Genomic DNA, 21,084 nt, shown 5'->3' with positions numbered 1-21,084 from the left:
TTGTACCTTCAAACTGAAAGTCAAATCCCCCTTTAAGTTTCTTCTTGTCAGGTATTTGGTCATAGAAACAAAAAATAAAATTTATGTAGTCACTACCTAGACGAAAGCATCACTAGTGGATCCCCTGTGGTCCTGAAGGTGATGTTTTGTGTATCTGTGGCTCTGCCAAGCCCGGTCCTTCCTAAGCAGAGTGCCTTGATCTTTCTGTAGGAGCTTAGTGTTCAGCAGTTTCCTCAGGGAAATGAAGCCCTACCTCTACATGATCAACCACGCTGGGCAATCTGCTGTGAATGCTCTCATCTCATTTCTCCTGGTTCTGGTCCTTTCTTCTTAAGAGATTCTTTTCAAGGACTGGTGAGTTGCCTCAGTCATTCAAGACACTTGACAGCAAGTCTGATGACCTGAGTTACAACCTGGGACTCATGTAAAGGTGGAACCAGTTCCACAACTTGTACTCTGACTTCCAAATTTGAAATGAGATGCAAATAGGTGTATGAGCTGGCACTCACACATGTATTCACACATCATAATGAGGAAGAAAGGAAGGAGGGAGGGAGGGAGGGAGGGAGAGAGGGAGGGAAGAAATCTTTTATAAGCCCTGCCCACCCACCAAACTTGTTTCGTAGGTTTCCTTTGGTTTATCTACTTCTACCTCTAGAGTTCTAGGAATGTGTGTGTTACGTCAACCGTTCACTTTACTTTCTGAGACAGGGTCTTTTAATGTGCTAGAGCGTCCTCCTTAGGGCTAGAACTGCAAGTATGCCACTACACCTCACCTTTTCCAGCAAATTCCAGGGATAGAACTCAGGTCTTTGTGTTTGCAAGGCAGCTGTATTAATGAAGCTATCTCCCCAGGCCCCAGGGTTATCTTTGCTAACAGGAGACCATGCTGAGGTTGAGTCAACAAGGCAGACTCCTGAGTTCTGTCCAAGCCTTGAGGCCTTGCATGACCCACTGGACACTATTTTAGAGCTTGTGATTCAGTGGCTCAGTGACCATGGCGAAAATCTGCTACCCTTGAGGTCGACATGCAAGCTTTCTGCATTTCCAAGTACAGGAGAGTAGTGTGTTACTAAATGTCTAACCAGACTTAAGACATAAACAACCCTGACTTAGGTCATACAGCAATTTCTGTGGTATAAATACATCATCCTTGATCTCAGTCCAACCAGCACGACATTCCTGAAAACAGATGTCATGCAAGTGCTGGGCTTTCACAAAGTTTACGCTGAATGTCTAGTGTAAAAGGCCCAGGGAGTGACCGATGTGAGTCTCACGTGCTGAAAGACTGTGATGCTGGAGACAGTGACATTTCTCTGGCACTTCACATGCCAAACACTGAACCTTCCCCTGCTCTCAGTTGCTACTTATTTACCCAGCAGTCCTTTGCTTCTATAGCTTCTAAACCAGTGGTTCTCAACCTTCCTAATGCTGCGACCTTTTAATACAGTTACTCATGGTGTGGTGACCCCAACCATAAAGTTATTTTGTTGCTGCTTCATAAGTGTAATTTTGCTGCTGTTATGTGTCATAGTGTAAATGTCTGATATTCAGGCTATCTGATATGTGACCCCCAAAGGGTTTGTGACCCACAGGTTGAGAACTGCTGTAAACCTTTCCACATTAGGACACGTCCAGGGCCCAGCATTTTAATCCTTTTCAGCCCTATCTTATACGTCTTTTATTGATCTTTTCTGATGTATTCTTTTAATATTTGTAAGCTGCATCTCAAGGTTGAAAGTACCTACAGCATTTAACCAATTTATCTTTTATGCATTTTCTCTTGATTCTGTCATAAAAACAAAACCCAACCTCATACACACACACACAAAACCAAACCTACACTGTTCAGAAACCAATGTAATGTCTTAACTACTCTCAAACAATCCTTATATTCCAACTGGATTTTTCACACTTTGTGGCTTCTAGGTGGCATGTCTATCACATTTCATCTTTATTTCCATTCTTTTAAAATTTTCTTTTTATTTATTCTTTGTGTCTTTCACATCATACATCTTGATATCATTCATCTTCCTTCATATCTGCCCTCTACCATTGCAACCTCCTTGCCAAAATAAAATGAAATACAATTTATGAAAAAGAAAAATCTCATCATGGAAGCTGTAGTGTGACATAATGAGTCACACCAAATATCGTTTTGTCCGAAGTGTTCCTTGCACAGAGTCATTGGTCTGGTTCGAGGCCTCTGGTTTCAATATTCTTTTATTGTTCTGTGTCATGGAGATCCTGCAGTTTTGGAAATGCAGGACCAGTCCCATTCTCCTGTTCTAGCAGGTCATAGATCGGGTGGGTGTTGGGGTGACCCAACTGTTAACCCTGGTTCTAGACCTTGGTGGTTGCAGGGTTATTCAGCCTGCCAGTTCTCCCCCGACTTGATCACATGGATGAGTTCTCCAGAGTTGCCCTGACTAGTTCATCTGATGCAGCATGGAGTATGGGCAGGGGCTGCCTCACACACATACATCACCAACATCAGCTCTGCTGTGGTGAGAAGGCAAGGTGCATGGAGCCAGTGAGGGGCAGGGACAGCTCGCCTACTCTTGTGACCTCAGGTTCAGCTCTCTCGAGTACCATGGGGGCAGAGTGAGGGGAAGGGCACCCCAAACCATATGACAGATGAGGAGTGGGGCCAGACCTCCCACACTGACATTCTCAGGACCAGCTCTCTTGCATTCTTGTCAGCAGGGTCAGTGCTACCATGCTGCCCGTGCAGGACCACTTTTCTGAGTGTGGCAGCTGGTAAAGGGGAGGGGCTGCTCCCCTGCCTGCTGTGGGTGGCTGGGGCCAGATGGGGGAGAGGGCATCTTTCCCTCACCTTCACCACCACACCTCAGATGAGGGGGTGAGCACCAGCTATTCCACTCTCACATCCTCAGGGCCTGCTCACCTGCATCCCTGTCGCTGCCCAGGTGAGGGGGCAGGGCGTTTCTGCTTCGTGCTGCAGCTGATGAGGGGTTGGGTCAGCTCCCCCTCCCCTGCCTGCTGTGGGAAGTGAGGGACAAGGGGAAGGAGGACGTCTTTTCCTCACCCACATCTCCTCAGGGCAGATGAGAATGGTGGGACCCACTGTCCCAGTCCTATGCCCGCAGGGTCAGCTCGCCCAAGCTCCCGTGAACAAGATCTTCACCTCCTGTGATGATACCAAATCTATAAGTGCTAAAGTGTCTTAAGTGAACAGACGGTTTAGTGGGTGAGTGTGTTTGAATGATGCCTTGAGTCTGGGCACAGGAACTCGTGATAGAAGAAATGATGGCTCCTGAGAGTGGTCTTTTGACATCCACGTATACACAGTGGGACTCACACACCTGCTCACAACATACACGGGGCTGGGGTGAGGAGGTAAATCATCTTTAAAAACTGAATTTTTAAAGAAGATTTATTTATTTCTTTCTTATGGATACAACATTTTGCCTCCATGTATGCGCACACACCAGAAGAGGGCACCAGACCTCATTACAGATGGTTGTGAGCCACCATGTGGTTGCTGGGAATTGAACTCAGGACCTCTGGAAGAGCAGCCAGTGCTCTTAACCACTGAGCCATCTCTCCAGCTCCAGATGTGTAGCCCAGCCCAGGCTGGTGATCCTCCTGCCTCTGCCTCCTTCAGCAAATCCTACCGGCGTGCACCACCACAACCAGCATAAAAACTAAAATTTAAAGACAAAGTTAGTTATACAAAATAGTATGTTTTTACACAACCTACATATATCTTCCTATATTTTTAAATATCCTCTATGTAATTTAAAGTACTGAATTTAGTGTAAATGCTTTGTAAGTGGTTGCTCTAGTGTCTCTACATGTTGAAGGAGCGGCAGTCTTTTCTCAAGTAATTTTCTTGTATGGTTGGTGGATGATGTGGAATCCAAGGACATGGAGGGAAAACCAAACAAACCAAACATGAAGGCTCAAAATAAACTCTGAAATTCTACTTCCCAGAGACAGCACTGCTAATCTCTTAACCATCCTCAGTTCAAATATTTTGTGTTTGCATTGTTGGTGTATGTATGAATGAAAGAACATTCTCATTATGTATAAATGCAATCCACATAGCTCGACCATGTCTCATATTCATATATTAGTTAACTATTCCTCCTCTGAACACACAGGATAGTTATAATTTTTGTTGGTCTTGACTTCCCATTGCTGGTAGGTTTTTTCTGTGTGTGTACATGACAATGGGTTCCTTTATGACTTGTTTGTGCAAACACACTGCTGTATTGTGTTCACAGTCAGCCCCTGGTCCCTGTCTTCTATACCACCTTCCTTTAGTCTCTTCTTCACATAAATAGTTCCCCTTGTTTTCAGTCACACACTTGTACATATGTGTTATCTACATCAGTTGGCCTTTTATCAATATATGACACTGCTTCATGTTCAATACAAATTAATATTGTATATAATATAAGTATTATATACTTATATAATTATAAGTATAATTATATACTTATAATTATAAAATTAAAATATATAAACCACATTTTGATTTAAAAATGTGATATGAATATTTTGTTTTTATTAATTATTATTGTTTGTGTGTATATATTTTGTATGTGTATGTGAATGTGGTCATATATATTGGAAGTCAAAGACAACTTTGGAAAACCAAATTTCTCCTTCCATCATGGGTTCTGGGAATCATGTAGTGGCATTTCATTTGTCTTTTAATAAATAAAGCTTGTCTGAAGATCAGAGAGCAAAACAGCTCCAGTGGTCAGCCTTACAGACCAGGCAGTGGTAACACACATCTTTATTCCCAGTAGCCACACTAGTTTGTCATAGAAACCAGGCGGTGAGTGCATTTAATCCCAGTGGTGCATGTCTTTAATCCTAGCACTGGAGAGGAATATAAAACTGGAGATAACTCATAGGCTCAGTCTCATTCTGAGATTCCTGGAGGCAGGATCAACATTTCATACCGAGCTCTAGGTAAGAGCCTGTGGGTGTCTGTGTTGCTTTTTAGACCTTCAGACTGAACCTCAATATCTGTCCCTGAGTTTTTAACATCAGGATTAGCAACAAACACTTTTACTCACTGAGTTATCTATGGTGGTTTAAATAGCCCCTAAAGACTCATGAGCTTGAGTGCTTGACTCATATGGAGTGGCACTATTAGGAGGTGTGGTCTTGTTGGAGTAGGTGGGGCTTTGTTGAAGGAAATGTGTCATTGCTGAGAAGGGCTTGGAGGTATCATATATTCAAGCTAAGTCTAGTGTGCCTCAGTCTCCTGCTGCCTTCAGAGCAAGAGATACAACTCTCAGCTCCTCCAATACCATGTCTGCCTGCACACTGCCATACTCTCCATCATGATGATAATGGACTAAATCTCCTAAACTGTAAGCCAGTTCCAATTAGATGTTTCCTTTTATGAAAGTTGCTGTGGTCCAGAGATGGGTGACCTGAGCTAGTGGGAGCTCACCAACTCTGGACTGATAGCTCGGGAACCTGCATAGGACTGAACTAGGTCCTTTGAATGTGGGTGACAGTGCTGTGGCGTGGGCAGTCTATGGGACTACTTACAGTGGGACCAGGATCCCCAGTGCATGAGCTGGCTTTTTGGAGCCCATTCCTTTGCTCAGTGTTTTAATAAATAAAGCTTGTCTGAAGATCAGAGAATACAGGGGGGAGGGTCTTGGTCATGCCTCAACTTGATATGTCAGATTTTGTAGACTCCCCAAGGGAGGCCTTACCTTTTCTAAGGAGTGAATGACAGGTTGGGTGGGGGAATGTGAAGAAGGAAGTGGGAGGAGGGGAGGGAGGGGGTACTGTGGTTGGTATATAAAATGAAAAAAAAACTTTTAAATAAATTTTTTTTAAAAAGTTTCTGTGGTTATGGTGTCTCTTTACAATAATAAAACTAACTAGACACCATCTCACTAAGAAGAGTATGAATTTTATTTTTTCTACTTTTGAGATAGGTTCTTACTATGCAGCCCTGGTTAGCCTGTAACTGACTATACAGACAAGTTGACCCCAAACTCATAGATAAATAATCCTCCCGGCAGCTGGGATTACAGGCATCACTACCATGCTGGTTTATGAGGTGCTAGGATCCAACCCAGGGCTTCCCGGATGCTACACAAACACCCCACCAGCTGAACTGCATTGCCAGCTCCTGATATATCCATCAATGGCTGTGTATGCTGCCTTATTCTAAGTCTCAATTAGACAATATTCAGCTTTTCCCAGTTTTGTACTATAAGAAACAAATACTTGTGCATATATATCTCCCTGTGGATGATGGGTTACTAAAACTTTAAGCTTAGTTAAAATCTTGAACACACACACAAACACAGTATCTCACAATGTTAAATGAGAACCAGGGCTGGGCTGTAGCTTTGAGTGTGGGAGACAGGGCCCAAGTCTCTTGCTGATTACACAAAGCATGAGAATTCAAGATGCAAGTCTGATCTTCTGGGATTTACTGAAGTGATATTTTTAAAAGGTTAAATAAGAAAACAATTTGAATCTTAGCCTCTCCTAGTCTGAGCTTGAGTGCTTGCAGTCCAAGCTCACATTTCCCTAGTCCTACCTTAATATCAGCGCTCAAAACAAATGTGGATCCATATACTTACAGCATGGCAGTCAACGAAGGAGCATTATCTTTCTAGTCCTGCTCCACCCTTATCTTTTGAAGGACTTAGCATTGCTGCACATTAAGTCATCCTGAAATTCTAACCTCCACAATTTTGGGGCCCCAGGTCGGATATCTACCTTGTCTTATGTCAGACAGATGACTGAAAAATACTTTTAGGCTACACATAAAGATGACCTGATTTCTGTCTGGCAGTTGTATGCAAACAAGAGTCCACAGGGGACAATGGGAAGGAGAAGGTGGCGAAAGGAGAATGCATGAAAAGTGCAACCAGCAGCGGTGGAATGCATGGCGCATGAGAGGGAAGCTGCCAAAACAGGGCCCGCAGCTGCACAGGAAGAGCTGGTGTGGGAAGGGGCAGAACACTGTTCTCTAAGTGACAGGAAGCTACTCAAAGATTTTAAACTTGAACAAAATGTGATTTATTAGATCTATATTCATGACAGTCAAATTCCATAGTAAAAGAAATGGCAAAACGTTAGTGTCTAGTTATTAGTGAAGAAATGGAATATTCCCACTCATTTCCTGTCTCTATGTGGTCTCAAGGAGCTGGAGTGGAAATTATTAGCTCCAAGATCATCTGTAATAAACTATGGAGGGACACACAGTGAATTTACTTGTCCCCTGCGTCCAAAGGACAGCACACACAGCACACTAACAGCTATGTTAATGAAGACCCCTGATGCAGAAGGGCTTTGCTGGGCCATCTCAGTGTCTTCAAAGATGTTCAGCCTTGGGCTGTGCTGGTAATGAGATTTTGATGCCTGTGTTTCTGTGTGTGCTGCCGGCTCCACTGGTCTGAGCATCTGAATGCTGTTTGCAGTTTACAGTATTCATAGAGTGGTAGGAAGTAAAAATCTTGTGAATATCTCTGTGTTCTGAAAAAAAAACTGGTCAAAAGCAGAAGGCAACATGAAAACATTACTTTTCGGTTCTAATTTTGGCATCTGGAGGATCTTCAAAACAAAATCATGAATACATAAGAAAAATAGAGTAAAATAGCGATTATGTTGTGCCACTCCAGGCTTAATTGCGGACTTTTCAAAGCCTGTGAGGAAGGCTATAATTTTAATCTTCCCACCAAAAACATGATTCCCTGGATTTCGTAACAACCCCTTTGAGGTCATCTGTGGAAGGTCAAATTATTGGTCTAATTTTGGTCTGCTGGTCACAGAATAGAACAGGGATGGTGGCAACCCCACAGGCTGTCCCACACAAAGTCACACTTGGGTAGGAAATCTTCAGGTATTCTTAGGGTAAAGTTCAGATATTGTACACAAACGTTTTAAAATGAGAGGAACGCATGTGGGCATGCTATTCTAAACCGTGGTGGTTTTGAACCCACAGAGTGAGATCATTTGGGTTTTGTCCTCCCTCCGATTCTATTCTTATATTTGACATGTAGGGACACCAATTTTTAAAAGTAATTACATGTATGTGTGTGCAGGTACTCGTCTAGAAAAGGGTATTGGATCCCCTCGCTGGACATGGAGGTACTGATAGCCGTGAACCACCCGGTGTGGGTGCTAGGAACTTCACTCAGGTCCTCTGAGAGCGCAGCCAACACTCTTAACCCCCAAGCCATGGCTCCAGCCCATCACCATTTCCGGTTTCCCTTGTCTGGACAGTTTGGTCCTTCACTCCGTCTCCCGGTCTGCTTCATGCCTTGTGGTTCCTAACTCTTGCTGCGGTTCCTGCTGTTCATAAAGCTCAACCACTGACGCTGAGGCTCAGTCCAGAGACTTGGGATTTTATCACCTGTGCCCTGGTGCCACACCAGGCTCCGTTTTCCTGATGGGCACAAAGCAGACCGGGCAGATAAATGACTGCTGCGGAGTTCTTCACTGTCGTCATCTGCGCCTCTCACAACAAGGAATGTAATTATTGTAATGGCAGTAACTGGAGATATAATTAAAGGAACACAATCCAAAAATATGCCATGTTTTGTGGTGCTGTTGAGGTGACATCACAGATACTGACAACATCTCACAGTTTATTTGTGTTTGATGTTCTCATTCTGCCTAACACCCCACAACTGTTTGTCAGTACAATTACTGTCTCCTCCTCCTTCTTTCTTCTTCACGTTTTTGAGATGGCCTCTCTCTATATCCCTTATGGTCCTGGAACTCACTGTGCAGATCCGGTTGGCCTTGAACTCCCAGAGATCCTCCTGCTCTGGCTCTAGAGTGCTGAGATTAAAGGTGTGCACAACACGCCCAGCTCCAGTTTTACTTTAATCACTATGAAATTCATAGTGTCTAGAGCCTTCTTTTAATTCCTTTCTTTTTCTTCCTCATTTCTTACTCCTCCTTCCCTGTCCCCTCCTTCTCTCCCTTCTTTTCCTCCTTTTCTTTCTTCTTCCCATCCTTTCATTTTGTCTTACTTGCTTTTCCTCCCCCTCTTCCTCTTTATTTTTCCCTGTTTGTATTTTGAGATAGGGTTTTTCTGTGTAACTCAGGCTGGTCTGGAAGCCATAACTCCTCCGCTTTAGATACCAGATCTTATGTGCTGTGATTACAGGCCTATGTGACTTTTCTTTTTCTTTTACTTTTTTTGTGATACTTTTTTACTGTTTTTATTGAACTATACATTTTTCCCACTCCCCTTCAGAACTGGCTGCTGCTTGGTTCCTCAGTCCCCATGGGCAGAGTCCAGAATAGATTTGATTTATACTGGATGATTCACAGGCCATTGTGATGCAAACAGTGGGTGCTTAGCAGAGCCTGAGACCTGTGACTGGTGACCTGGGTTCCCGTCCTGATTCAGCAGCAACGCTCTGCCGAATCCAGTGATTGACGATGGAAACTCTTGCCACATGTGCTAACTTCTCCACAACAGAAATTCTCAAGAGGAAACACGGTGTCACCTCTGCATGGTGTTCCACACACCTGTACTCTCAGCACTCAGGAAACGGAGGCAGGAGGATTGCCAAAAGTTTGAGGCTATTCTGGAATAGGTAGTGAGTATAATGCCATCCAGGGATACATTTGGAGAGACTATATGAAAAAACAAAAAATAACAAAAGAAGGAAGTCCCTCTGTCTTGGGAAGCAGTGAGTTCTCTGACTAGGAAGAGTGAAGGACAGCTCTGGAGGAAGTCACAGTAGAAGAAGTCAGACAACAGGCAGTGAAAATTATGAAAGAAGCATGAGATGTGACTGATGGTGATTAAAGATGCCTAACTGGAAACTCTTTTCTTCTTCTAAAAGACAGAAGGAAAAAACAAAACAAAACAAAACCCAACTCACACGGACTTGTGAGAGCTGAAACAGTTAAGCAGAAAGGGCAATGTTAGAGACACTACAGCTCCTGACGTCTAGGCCCACCACATTGCTGACAATGGCAACATGGCACTGGTACAGAACAGGTACCAACAGGATGGGATGGAGATCCAGAAATAAGTCTGCATGGCCGCAGTCATTCTATCTCCCACAAAATTGTCAGAAGAAAGTCTCTATCCTAGAGAAAAAGAAGATGTCTTCAGGGAATGACGCTTAGACAATCAGATTTCTTCAGGAAAGGATTGAAGCTATATCCATATTCCAACCCTATACCAATATTAATTCAAAATGAATCAAAGATCATGTGGCTGTTGGGAGCCAAATTTGGGTCCTCTTAATCACCGAGACACACATCCAGGCCCAAATCCAATTTTATTATGAAAGACAGTGGTTTTTGTTTGTTTTATTTAAAAATAATTTTAATTCTGCAGATTTATGGAGCTGCAGGAAACTGCAAAGCTGCTGCAGAGGAGTAATGCATATTCATCACTCACCTTTCCCCAAAGATCACCCTTTCATAACTATAGAGCAGTCTCAGCACTAGGAATTCAGCATTGTTACTTTTATAATTCTATGTCATTTTCCACTCGTGCAGCACATTTATATAAAAACCACAGCAGCAAGGATCAGTCCAATTTCTGTACCGTGAATTTCATCGTCATACCAGCATTGTATAGTCCTGTTTAATATTCTTTCCATAGATGTGATAATACACTCCGACCAAAGTCAACTTAAGGGGAGGAAAGGGTTTGTTTCATCTTATACATACAGCCCACCAGTGAGGGGCATCAAGACAAGAACTTAAGTAGGAACTTGGGCAGATCTGCTTACCTCCCACCACCGAATTCACTTCTCAGCCGAGGAGACACAACAGGAACTGTTGAAGATGCTGCTTCCTAGCAGCAGAATGGTTTATACTCAGATAGCTTTCTTACATAGCTCGGGTCTACCTGTCCAGGCAACAGTGCTGCTACATGTGGCTGGCCCTCATATATATTAGTAATCACTACAGTCCCTCACAGACGCGCCCACAGGACATCTTGGTCTAGGCAGTCTCTCAGTTGAGTCTTTCTTCTCAGATGACTGTAGGCTGTGTCAGGTTGACAATCAATGATAATTAGGCAGATCCCAAGAAAGCCGAATAGGATTCTACTAGGTGCTCTTTAGGCTTTGGTAGCCACGGCTTTCTTTCTTGTCTCTGTTCAACTGTTTCGAGGAGGCAGAAATTCCTGCAAACAGAACTCTGAAGGTTGAATTAGGAACATGACTTTATTTCAGTCAATATGATGATATTGAGATCCATTCAAGTAGCTGCACACATCTTTAATATTGTGCTTTCCAGGGAGACAAAATCCTACCTCTATGCAAGATGCTAATTGCAATTAGTGTCCCCCTCCAAGGAGGAAGAAAATCAATTTTCTTTAATGTAGTCACACTGGGTATATCAACTCCAGCTTAGGCCCATGCTCAGGAATAGTTGATCAACACAAAGTGTGTGTGTGTGTGTGTGTGTGTGTGTGTGTGAAGATAAAAAGAACATGAATTTGTGTGGGTAGGGAGCAGGGTCTTGGAAGCGTAGGAAGAAGGAGAAGATATGATCAAAGTATATTGCATGAAAAAAATTTAAGCAAAAAACAAGTTCCAGAAAACATTGATGTTGCTAATTTCTCTCACTTGTGCCTTAGTTTTATTTCTTTTGATATGCCATATCTTTACTTGTGTATTTATTTAATGTGTTGGGATGTCTTGCCTACGTGTATGTGTATGTACCACCTGTGTGCCTGGTGCCCACAGAAGCCAGAAGAGGATGCCAGATCCCTTGAAACTGGAGCTACAGACGGTTGTGAGTGTGGTTACTGGGAACCAAACCTGGGCCCTCTGGAAAAGCAAGCATTCTTAATCTCAAACTTCTTGACATATTGTATTTCATTTTCTTTTATGTTTTAATTTTCTCTTAGACTACCTTAAAATTTATTTTTATTTTTAAATTCATTTATTTATTTAGAGACAGGATCACCCTATGTAGCCCTGGCTAGTTTAGAAGTTGCCATCCGGATAAGATTGGCCTTGAATCTGCAGGGGTACACCTGCCTCTTCTTCCTCAGTGCTGGAATTAAGATTGTGTGCCATTACACCAGTTCCTTTTTACAATTTAAAAAAGATTTAAATAAAACCAGAAACACCTACAAAACTGTCTTCCAGCACTTGCATTTCTTTACAGCAGTCCTGTCTGTGACAGCCAAGTAACTTTCCTGTGTCTTAACATGTGCTTCCCAGCCCTTGTCCTCAGGTGATCATGTGAGTTGGTAAAGCTACGAAAACGTTTTTTCAACCCAAAGTGCAGACAATCACAGCTGCCTTATCTGGGCCTGGTTGCGCTGCAGGTTCTGAGACCCTGCTGTGAGAAAGGGAAGCAGAAGCACTAGAGCAGGTGTTGGGGGAAAACACGTTTACTAGCATTGTTCAAATGGAGAGAAAGGATCCCTGTGCCCCTTTCACAGCTATTACCTGCAGCTAAAAACAACTGCAATTCCAGGTGGGAACCACCACGCTGGATGCTCTTTCTTTCCCACATGTGACAATAAGCATGCTAGGAGGCAGGTGGATTACAGGAAAGATTCTTAGTGCACAGTCATGTTTGATTAAATGGTTAATAGATAGTATAACCCAAGCATAAATATAAATCAAAACATACTATTAAATAAATACCTCCCTCTGTGCACAGTTAACTGTGCAAAAGAACAAGAGTGGACAATTAACACACATAATATTATGTGTCATTCCTCACAGTGTGAACTTTTACACTGCCCTGCCCAGGCCCCTCAAGCCCCAAATTATTCTTTGTGCAGTGTATGTATCCACGCTTCATATGCCCTTTGCCTGTAGGGCGTATAGTAGCGGTCTTGGTCATCAGATCTTCAGTATTTCAAGTAGCTGTAGTCTTATTTAAGAATGGCATTGTGTTGATGGGGCCATTGTCTACTTCTCACAAGCTAGGGTGAGAGGGAAGAGAATCTCAATTGAGGAACAGACTAGATTGCACTGGCCTGTTGGCATGTCTGTGGGGAGTTGTCCTGGTCGCTAAGTGATCTAGGGGTCAGTCACTCCAATGTGGGAAGTTTCGTCCACTGGGGAGATGGTCCTAAGGGAGGAAGCTAGCTGAGCATGCACCTGCCAGCCAGCTGTGCTCTCCATGGGTCCTTCTGCTCTGCTGCTGCAGTGCCATGAATTCCTCCTTTGAAGGTGATGCTGTGTGGAAGAGCAAGGAAGCCATCTTTCAAGTCCCCACCTTGACTTCACTCAGTCATGGACTATGACCTGGAATTTTGAGCTGACATGAACTTTCTTCCCCTAGGGTATTTTTAACAAGGTGTTTGTCACAGTATCGTCAGACTGACAGTAGAAAAGGGCCTGGGCACAACAGCTGTAACATGGGCCTCCCGTGTGCAGAGGCAAAGCCATAATTTATCTCTTTAAGTAAAAACGTGTAAGTTCTTACTTAGTAAAGAAAGGAAAATCACATTGTTGAGGTTGCTGAGATATTTAATACGAAACTGTGAAACTCTGAAGAGGGATAAAATTTAGCTATCATGTCAGACTGCAGAAACAAAGTCATCATTTGTAGTAGATGCTCAGGCAAGAGGTAAAACTCATCAAATTTGAGTATGCCTATGCTTAAATAAGAAGCAAGTGTCTCTGGGACTGGAACTCTGTGTTTTGAGTGCTTCACCAGTGTATAGGAAGCCCTGTGACCGTGTGCTCTACCAGTATTTAGGAAGCCCTAGGTTTGGTCCCCATCCCTGAGTAAATTGGGCATGGGGCGCTCATACATTTGGAAAGTGTAAGCAGCACGATTAGAAGTTCAAGGTCATACTCTTCTGCATGGCAAGTTTGAGGCTAGCCTGGGCTAACTGAGAATCTGTTTCAAAAATAAGTAAAGATGGGCTGAAGAGATGGCTCAGTGGTTAAGAGCACTGGCTGTTCTTCCTGAGGACCTGGGTTCAATTCCCAGAATCTACATGGCAGCTCACAACTGCTTGTACCTCTATTTCCAGAGGGTCCAGTGACTTTTTCTGGCCTCCCTGGTCACCAGATACACAGAGATTCACAGACAAACATGCAGGCAAAACACCGATACACATAAATAATAAAAACAAAAAAATTAGGTAACTAAAAATAAATAAATATCTATATGAGCAAATAAGAGAATGAGTAAAAGTCTATGTGGTTACCCCTTCTTTTTTTCTTGATTTTACTGAGCATTTTTCTCTGCTCCCCTCCTTTCCTCTTCCCTCCCCTTTAACCCTCTCCCATCGTCCCCATGTTCCCAATTTTCTCAGGAAATCTTGTCTTTTTCTAATTACCATGTAGATTAGATCCATGTATATCTCTCTTATGGTCCTCATTGTTGTCTAGGTTCTCTAAGATTGGGAATTGTAAGCAGATTTTTCTTTGTTTTATGTCTAAAAACCACTTATGAGTGAGTACATATTATATTTGTATTTCTGGGTCTGGGTTACCTCACTCAATATGGTGTTTTCTAGATCCATCTTTTTGACTGCAAATTTTAAGATGTCATTATTTTTCTCTGCCGTGTAGTGCTCCATTGTGTAAATGTACCACATTTTACTTACCCATTCTTCAGCAGAGGGGCATTTAGGTTGTTTCCAGGTCCTAGCTATGACAAATAATGCTGCTATGAACAGAGTTGAGCACATATACCTGTGGTATGATTGAGCACCCTTTGGATATATACCCAAAAATGGTATTACTGAATCTTGAGAAAGGTTGTTTCCTAATTTTCTGAGAAATTGCCATACTAATATCCAAAGGGGCTGTACCAGCTTGCACTCCCACCAGCAATGCAGGAGTGTTCCCTTTAACCCACAACTTCTCCAGCATAAATTGTCATCAGTTTTTATCTTGGTCATTCTTATAGGTATAAGATGGAATCTCAGAGTTGTTTTGATTTGCATTTCTCTGATGACTAAGGATGTTGAACATTTCCTTAAGTATCTTTCAGCCATTTTAGATTCCTCTGTAGAGAGTTCTCTGTTTAGGTCTGTACTCCATTTTTTTTATTGGGTAATTTGTCATGTTGACCATGTCCTTTGCTTTACAGAAGTTTTTCAGTTTCAGGAGGTTCCAATTATTAATTGTTTCTTTCGGTGTCTGTGCTATTGGGGTTATATTTAGGAAGTGGTTTCCTGTGCCAATGCACTTAAGTGTACTTCTCACTTTTGCTTCTATGAGGGTCAGTGTGGCTGGCTTTATGTTGAGTTCTTTGATTCAGTTGGACTTGAGTTTTGTGCATGGTGATAAATAAGTGTTTATTTTCATTCTTCTACATGTTGATATCTAGTTATGCCAGCATCATTTGTTAAATATGTTTTCTTTTTACCATTATATATTTTTGTTTCTTTGTCAAAAATTAGGTGTTTGTAGGTGTGTGGATTAATATCTGGATCTTGATTTGGTTCCATTGTTTCTCCTGTCTGTTTTTATGCCAATACCAGGCTATTTTCAGTACTGTAGCTCCATAGTAGAGTTTGAAGTCAGGGATTGTGATGCCTCCAGAAGTTCTGTTATTGTACAGGATTGTTTTGGCTCTCCTGGGTTTTTTGCTTTTCATATGAAGTTGAGCACCATTCTTCTGAGGTCTGTAGAGAATTTTGCTGGGAATTTGATGAGCATTGCATTGAATCTGTAGATTGCTTTTGGTAAGATTGTTGTGTTTACTTTGTTAATTCTACCTACCCAAGAGCATGGGAGAACTTTCCACCTTCTGTGTCTTCTTTGATTTCTTTCTTCAAAGATTTAAAGTTCTTGTCATACAAGTCTTCCACTTGTTCGGTTAGAGTTACTCCAAGATATTTTATGCTATTACTGGCTATTGTGAAGGGTGAAGTTTCTCTGATTTCTTTCTCTGCCCATTTATTATCTGTGTACAGGAGGGTTACTGATTTTTTTTGAGTTAATCTTGTATCCTGCTACATTACTTAAAGTGTTTATGAGTTGTAGAAATTCCTTGGTAGAATTTTTGGGGTCACTTATGTATACTATCATATCATCAACAAATAGTGAGAGTTTGACTTCTTCTTTTTTGATTTGTATCCTCTTGATCTCTTTTGGTGTCTTATTACTCAACTTCGACCTCAAAAACTATATTAAATAGATATGGAGAGAGTGGAAAACCTTGTTTTTCTCCTGATTTCAGTGGGATTGTTGTGAATTTCTCTCCACTTAGTTTGATGTTGGCTATTGACTTGTTGTATATTGCCTTTATTATGTTTAGGTGTGTTCGTTTTATTCCTGCTCACTTCAGTGCCTTTATCATGATAGGATGCTATATTTTGTTGAAAGTTTTTTCAGCATCGAATGAGATGATTATGTAGCTTTCATTTTTATGTTTGTTTATATGGAGGATTACATTGACAGATTTTCATATGTTGAACCATCCCTGCATCTCTGGAATAAAGCCACCTTGATTAATTTGGATGATGATTCTGATGTGTTAATTGGTTTGATTTGCCAGTATTTTATTTACTATTTTTGTATTAATGTTCATGAGTGAGATTTATCTATAATTCTCTTTCTTAGTAATATCTTTATGTGCTTTGGGTATCCGATTAATTGTAGCCTCATAAAAAGAGTTTGGCAATGTTCCTTCTGTTTCTGCTGTGTGGAACAATTTGAGAAATATTGGTATTAGTTAGTTATTCTTTGAAAATCTTGTAGAATTCTGAGCTGAAACCATCTGGTCCTGGGCTTTTTTGGTTGGGAGACTTTTGATTACTGTTTCTGTTTCTTCAGCAGTTATAGGTCTATTTAATTTGTTTATCTGGTCTTGATTTAATTTTGGAAAGTGATATTTATCCAGAAAGTTGTCCATTTCCTTTAAATTTTCCAATTGTGTGGAGTACAGGTTTTTGAAATATGACCTGATGATTCTCTGTATTTTTCCATGTCTGTTGTTATGTCCCCCTTTTAATTCCTGATTTTGTTAATTTGGATATTGTCTCTCTGCTCTTTGGTTAGTTTGGATAAAAAGTTTGTCTATTTTGTTGATTTTTTTTTGAAGAAGCAACTCTTTGTTCTCATTAATTCTCTATTGTTTTCTTTGTTTCCAATTTGTTGATTTCATATCTCAATTTGATTATTTCCTGCTATCTAGTTCTCTTAGATGAGTTTGCTTCTTTTTGTTCTATATTTTTCAAATGTCTTGTTAATTCACTAGTGTGGGATTTTTCCAGCTTCTTTTTGTAGGCGTTTAGTGCTACGAACTTTCCTCTTAACACCGCTTTCATTGTGTCCCATAAATTTGGGTATGTTGTGTGGTCATTTTCATTGAATTTTAGGAAGTCTTTAATTTCTTTCTTTCTTCCTTAACCTATTGATGCTTCAGATGAGCATTGCTTTATTTCCATGTGTTTGTGGGATTTCTGGAATTAGTGATGGTATTAAATTCTAATTTTAAGCCATGGTGATCCAATTAGATACATGGGGTTATTCCAACTTTTTTTTTTGTATCTGTTGAGGTTTGTTTTGTTACCTAGTATGTGGTCAATTTTTGAGAAGGTTCCATGAAGTGCTGAGAAGAAGGTATATTCTTTTATGTTTGGATGGAATGTTCTATAGCTGTCTGTTAAATCCATTTGAGTCATAACATCTTTTAGTACCCTTATTTCTCTGCAAAGTTTCTGTCTAAATGATCTGTCCAGTGGTGAGAGTGGAGTGTTGAAGTCTCCCGCTATTAGTGTGTGGGGTTTAAAGTATGATTTAAGCTTTAAAAGTGTTTCTTTTGCATATGAGGGTGCCATTGTATTTGGGGCATAGATGTTCAGAATTGAGACTTCCTCTTGATGGATTTTTCCTGTGACTATTATTAAATGTCCCTTTTCTCTCTTTTTATTGATTTTAGTTTGAAGTCTGTTTTGTTAGATATTAGGATAGCTATACCAGCTTCTTAGGTCCATTTGATTGGATAATTACTCTAAGGTAATGTCTGTCTTTGAGGTTGAGATACGTTTCTTGTATGCAGCAGAAGGATGGATTCTGTTTTCATATCTAGTCTGCTAGCCTGTGTCTTTTTATAGGTGAGTTGAGTCCATTTATATTAAGGGATATTAATGACCAGTGATTACTATCTCCTGTTAATTTAGTTTTCATTGTTGGTGATGGTATTTTGTGTGTGTTTTCCCTTCTTTGGGATTTGCTGGTGTGAGACCATCAATTGTCTGTGTTTTTATTGATGTAGCCAATTTCTTTGGGTTGGAATTTTTCTTCTAATACTTTTTGTAGGGCTGAGTTTGTGGCTAAGTATTGGTTAAATCTGGTTTCATCATGAAATATCTTGTTTTGTCCATCTATGGTGATTGAAAGTTTTGCTGGGTATAGTAGTCTGTGCTGGCATGGCCTCTTAATGTCTACATAACGCTTCACCATGAACTTCTGGCTTTCATTGTCTCCATTGAGAAGTCAGGTGTAATTCTGATAGGTCTACCTTTATATGTTACTTGGCCTTTTTTCTTTGCAGCTCTGAATATTCTTTCTTCATTCTATATGTTTAGTGTTTTGATTATTATGTAGCTAGGGTACTTTTTTTTTAAAATCCAGTCTATTTGTTGTTCTATAAGCTTGTTTCTTTATAGGAATATCTTTCTTTAGGTTGGGAAAGTTTTCTTCATGATTTTTTAAAATATATTTTCTGTGCTTTTGAGTTGCACTTTTTCTCCTTCTTCTATACCTATTATTCTTAGGTTTGGCCTTCTAATGGTGTTCCATATTTCCTGGATATTTTGTGTTAAGCTTTTGTTAGATTTAATGTTTTATTTGAATGATGAGTTTATTTACTTATTGTATCTTCAACGTTTGAGATTCTCCCTTCCATCTTAGTATTCTGCTGTTTATGCTTGCATTTGTGGTTCCTGATGGTTTTTTCATGATTTCTGAGTCTTTAATTCCCTCGGCTTGTGTTTTCTTTATTGTCTCTATTTCAGTTTTCAAGTCCTGAATAGTTTCTTTTCATATATTTGATCGCTTTTTCATGGTTTTCTTTAAGGACTGTGTTGATAACTTCCAATTTTTTGTTTGTTTTTTCCTCAATTTCTTTGAGGGTATTTTTTATTTCCTCTTTAAGGACCTCAAACATTTTCCTAAAGTTATTATTTTAGGACATCTTCTTCTGCTTAATCTATATTTGGTTGTCCAAATGTTGCTGTTGTAGGTTCACTAGTTTTACTGATGTTGTGTTGCTCTTTGTGGTGTTGTGTGTGTTCTTACCTTGTCTACCCATCTTTTCTTCTGATTGGTGTAATTGGGGCTGTCTGGTGATCATTCTTCCAGATGCCAGTGGATCCAAGGCTCAGATGGTTCCTCCTCATGGTGCAGTCAGTGCCACGGTTTCGGTCACCCCCTTGGTCACTCTGTGTTCCTGGAGGTTGCTTGGTGCTCCCTGGGTTTGCTCTGCTCCTGTGAAGTTCACTGTCTCAGGCATGCTCCAGCCTAGGTTCCTGACTCAGTCCTGTTGCTGTAAATATCCCAGGTCTGTATCTGCTCCCAAACAGGTCCCTGGCTTAGGGTTGGTCCCGCAAAGGTCTCTGGCTTTAATCTAGTCCCTTGGAGGTCCCAGACTTGAGTTTTCCTGGACCTGCAGAGGTCCTGGCTTAGGCCTACTTTCTCAGAGGTCCCAGACTCACACCCAGACCTGGAGAGGTCCTGGCTCAGGTCTATACCCTCGGGGGTCTCACTCTCAGGCCCGGACCTGCAGAGGTCTGTGGTTTCTGCCTACACCCTTGGAGGTCCCAGACTCATGTCCAGACCCACAGAGGTCTTTGGCTCACCTGTACCTGCTCCTGTGGAATTCTCTGTCTCAGGCCTGCTCTGGCCTAGGTCATTTGCTCTGGTTACTTTTTCTTATGACAAGGCTGTGTCCTAATAAATTTGGTGACTCTACAGCTTTGTGTATGTGTGTGGTATAGTCCTTGGCACTTGCTGCTGTTGAGAGGAGCACCCTTGAGCTGAATAACAGTGGCATGAGAGGCATCACAGAGTGCTAGTGCAGAAGACGATGGTGGTCTGTGGTGGTCTGAAGGAAAATGGTCCTCAAAGGGAGTGGCATTAATGAGAAGTGTGACCTGTTGTAGTAAGCGTGGTCTTGTTGAAGGAAGTGTGTCGCTGTGTCTGTAGGCTTTGAGGTCTCATATATGCTTCAGCTATGCCCAGTGTATAATTCTCAGTTCCTTCTGCCTGCATGCCACCAAGTCCCACTGTGATGATAATGCACTGGACCTCTGAAAGTGTAAGCCAGCCCAGTTAAATGATTTCAGAAGAGTTGCAGGAGGCATGGTGTCTCTTCACAGCGATAGAAACCCTAACTAAGACAGGGCGAAAGGCCAGAACCTCCACTGTAGTCCTTAGACAATGAGTTTCTATTGGCCCTTCACTATTCTTATTCCTCTTGATGATGTATTTTTCTGCATGTTGTGAAATGCAATTTCAGTCAGTGAGGGTTTTATAAAGGAACATTGTGGGATCTTTTATTCTTTTTCTTTTTGAGAGGGTTTCTTTCTGTAGCCCAACCTGGCCTAGACCTCATAGTTGCTTTCCTGCCTCAGCCTCCCAAGGGCTAGAGTTGTGTCACCACACCTAGAATTTGCTTTGTTTTCTTATTTGTTGCTTCCTGCTGCAGATCGTCTATATAAAGGGAAACCCTTGGGAAGCAAGGGGCTTCTTTTCTTTTGGAAATACAACAGCCATTGCGAGTCACATGACTAGGAGCAAGAACTCCGAGGAAGGTAAAGTGGAGAGTGAGAAATATTCGAATCCTTGATGGTACTGAACCTGAGGTTTACCAACAGTGGGCCTTAGCACTTGTCACACGCGCCGCATTGGAACCCTCAATCTTCACTTGAGAGGTTATTGAACTGTCTGCTACAGGTGTTATCTAGAAAAAGGACTGAGTCCTGGAACAACTACCCCAGCATATAGAGATTTACTTTTTCCTCTTCTTCTTCTTCTTCTTCTTCTTCTTCTTCTTCTTCTTCTTCTTCTTCTTCTTCTTCTTCTTCTTCTTCTTCTTTCTCTTCCTCTTCCTCTTCCTCTTCCTCTTCCTCTCCTTCTCCTTCTTCTCTTTCTCCTCCTCCTTGTCCTCTTCCTTCTTTTACTTCTTCTTGGTGGTGGTGGTGGTGGT

Source organism: Myodes glareolus, chromosome 4 (assembly GCF_982192425.1).
Source record: "Myodes glareolus chromosome 4, mMyoGla1.1, whole genome shotgun sequence".
Lineage (NCBI taxonomy): Eukaryota > Metazoa > Chordata > Mammalia > Rodentia > Cricetidae > Myodes > Myodes glareolus.
This window is presented reverse-complemented; position numbering follows the sequence as displayed.